Source organism: Schistocerca cancellata, chromosome 2 (genome assembly GCF_023864275.1).
Source record: "Schistocerca cancellata isolate TAMUIC-IGC-003103 chromosome 2, iqSchCanc2.1, whole genome shotgun sequence".
Lineage (NCBI taxonomy): Eukaryota > Metazoa > Arthropoda > Insecta > Orthoptera > Acrididae > Schistocerca > Schistocerca cancellata.
In genome coordinates this window covers 502,567,194-502,570,671 of record NC_064627.1, presented here as the reverse complement: position 1 = coordinate 502,570,671, position 3,478 = coordinate 502,567,194, and the positions used below count along the sequence as shown (strand labels likewise).

The 3,478-nt window shown below is 41.6% G+C and overlaps 1 pseudogene; it reads left to right on the top strand.

Moving 5' to 3' along the window:
• The first annotated feature begins 2,993 nt into the window (after positions 1-2,993).
• On the top strand, positions 2,994-3,111 carry LOC126163408 (5S ribosomal RNA; annotated as a pseudogene).
• Positions 3,112-3,478: the final 367 nt, after the last annotated feature.

The window sequence follows — 3,478 nt, the reverse complement described above, 5'->3', positions numbered from 1 at the left end:
ATGAGAGTTCTTGGAAAGGATTTAAGCCGCTGGCACCTCTGTATGACCTAATTTCATTCCAGAACGCCGCAGTATTGTTGATTTTTTTCCATTGGACAGTAGTGAGCTTGGACCACTGAAAATCAATTTTTTTTACTGTACTGTCTGACAAGCCCATTTCCTTAGCCAGCGATATAATGGTTCTTTTATCACTCTCAGGCGTTCTCTTGGAGCAATTAAGAATACTTTTTGCAACACTTCTGCATTTTGCAGCAAGCGGCATTGCAGCTCAGAAGCAAGGGAAACAAGAAAATGTCCACTTTTCCTTATGGCATTCTCACCCTCAAATGAAATTTTGTTTTAAGTATTCATATCCTTCAATAAGACTTCAACTTCGTGACCTAAGTATATTCTTGGCGACTTATATTTGCTAACATCTACTGTTAAAAGATCGCCTCTATACCCTGGTACAACAATTCTCCTTACGAGCCCACTGATTAGTAAAAAACATCGCTTAGGAGCCGTGATTGGTCCGCAGAACTTGACTGAAATTCCGTATTTACCAGCCGAAATTCTTCCAAATAAGGTTTCAGAAAAGTAAGATAAATTTTGTTTACGTCATCACTGTATATATTATGGAGGACTTGGGCAGTACAACACTCCTCATGAAGCGCTGCTATCTCAAAGTGGGTTTCTAGTTCAAACCACTGAGACAAAGCACAAGAACCAGCCTCTAAAATAGACATCCAGCGTATATTGCACTTCTAAACTATGTTCAATGGATTAGCTGCGTCATTTAATGCACTGAATAGCTTTCTATAAGCAATTTGACGAGATGAAGACTTGGAAAACCAAGAATACGTTTCTGACAACATAAATTCCAAATTCTGGGGAAAATTTTCAGCTGCGGCAGAAGATACCGCCAGCTGCACGGAATGGCAGACACAAGGAATTAAGGCAAGATGAAGAACTTCTCTTTTCAAATTCTGATATACACACCACTATCGATACCTATTATAGTCGCTGCATTGTCAGCCGTACTAATGAAGCTAAGATTTCAAACCATCGTTTACTGCAACTTTGTTAGCTTCCTCTAACTCTACCATTCCCAAGAATGTGGAAACATTGCGACCTTCGGCATCAGAAAAGTATATCACAAACGGAGCTGATAATTTACTGGCACTAATGTCCGTAGATCCATCCAGAAGTATACTGAAATATCCGTCTCCTATGCCCTTTTTCAGACTGGCCTTGATACGTGGGTAAAGAATGTTTTTAATCACACCAGTACACTGGCTTCTGAGAGACATGGTCAGCACCTATAAAACACCTTTTTGAAAGGCTTCAGAGGCGATCCGCAGATCTTACAGTGGAAATGTGAGCCACACATAAACATAATGCAAAAGAAACTTCATTGGACTGCCGAACTACATGTACATCTAGTTTCAACTACCCCTGTGAAGAAAAGGGTGCAGCAACTTTTACATGCTTTTTGCTATTTGAATGATTCAATAAATCCGATAGACGAGAATTTAAACTGCACTGGCAAAATCGTCATCGCACATTAGCAGGAGCGGCTGGGATCTCAAGAAGCCAGTCTTTCAGTTGTTTGCTGCTAAGCCACTCTTTCCTAAACTTTTGGGTGTATTTTTTGTCCTTTTGCTTCGACATTATGATGAGACAACTAATAACAAAATAAAGAATATCACTGGTCACAACGTGATTAACTGCACCACAAACATTAACAATTCAACACTATGCACTGTACCGACTTCGGTCCACGGTATCTTGTATTACTGCAATGCTAAAAACAAAGAACTAAGACTGGAAAGGATTGTTATGTTATGTTGAGGCAGGCGAAACACTATAGAAATCTGATTATTAAGAGTTAGCTCGACCCACATTGTCACCAGTTTAGGATTTTTCACGCAAAATACTATTTCAAATTGTATAGTGGAAAAACTGAATTAAACGGAAAAATATTGTTGCAGACATCAATCCATAAATCCGTAAAAAAATCCGTTGACCGCTAAATGCAAAATTTCACCCGCTGTCAGTGTGTAAAATTCGTCGAATTCGGCTGAAACTCCGCTGTCTCGGTGACCCTGGAGCCAAATATACGGAAGTTCAGAGATACTATTGTCACTGCCGTTAGTCGATTATTCCACAGATGTCACACGCGACTGTTTCGCTCACGTAAAATCAATTTCCACTCATTCTGAAACTATCCGCAAATAAATGTCCAGTATACCTACACATGTCCACTTTTCAACGTATCCACTTAGGTGGAGGTGGAACCATGATTCGTCCGAAAAGAAAGTTTGGTGAGGGTCAATTTCTCCTTCATGCATTCTGTTCAAAATTCATTCACAAACCCAGTTTAAGTTGTAGCACTGCAGCTGTTTTATAAGGCTGTAACTTCAGTAACTTTGTAGCCGTTTGAACAGAACCATATGAAATTTCCGTTCGCTGAGAATGAAGATGAACTGATTTCTTAGAAGACCTTTGCAGACGATGCCCAATGTTATCGAAAGTTTCTTCTTTGAGTACTCGACATGGTTAGCTACGTTTCCTGTCGAGAACACTTCCCGATGCACGAAATTTATTTACCAATCGAGAAAGCTACTCCGATTAGAAACCTTAACATAAGGAAATTCCCCTTGTAAAAATGTCCTAACAGCACATGCTGATTCTGTATGGACCTATGAAGCGTACAAGAATACTCTTTTGCAAATAGAGTACTTCTATTTCGCTATTTCAAGTGCAATTTTACTCAATACACTGTATTGCGTCGTCTAACAAACATTTGTTATCCTTGCAGGATTTCTACACAAAGGCCTCCCAGCAGAGAGCAAATATACTCCACAGTTTCGCCGCCGCCGCCGGTTGTCTGACGGCGGTGGAAATAATCCCCACCAGGAAATTGCACCCTGTACTTTGCAGATATGACAGATGAGGATATCAGCGGGTGTATCTGCCGATATGTCAGTATTAAGTTTTCATCTATTTGGATTGCCAATGGCCTTGCCGCAGTGGTAAAACCGGTTCCTGTCAGATCACCGAAGTTAAGCACTGTCGGGCTGGGCTAGCACTTGGATGGGTGACCATCCGGTCTGCCGAGCGCTGTTGGCAAGCGGCGTGAACTAAGCCTTTGTGAGGCAAACTGTGGAGCTACTTGATTGAGGAGTAGCGGCTCCGGTCTCGTAAAGTGACATCCAGCTGGGAGAACGGTGTGCTGACCACATGCTCCTCCATATCCTCACGCATCCAGTGACGCCTATGGGCTGAGGATGGCAAGACAGCCGGTCGAGCATACTATCACCCTTACGTCTGTTTTCGAGACCGTTAGCCGTTTCAGATGAAAACGCCACTGTGCATGTGCAGTCATGACTGATGGACCTGCAGAGTAATTCCAGTTTTAATGACAAATATTTTTACATTAAAATTTTACGCTAGAACTGTCCAGGACGTCTACATTGCTTTCCGCAGGTAGAGTTTC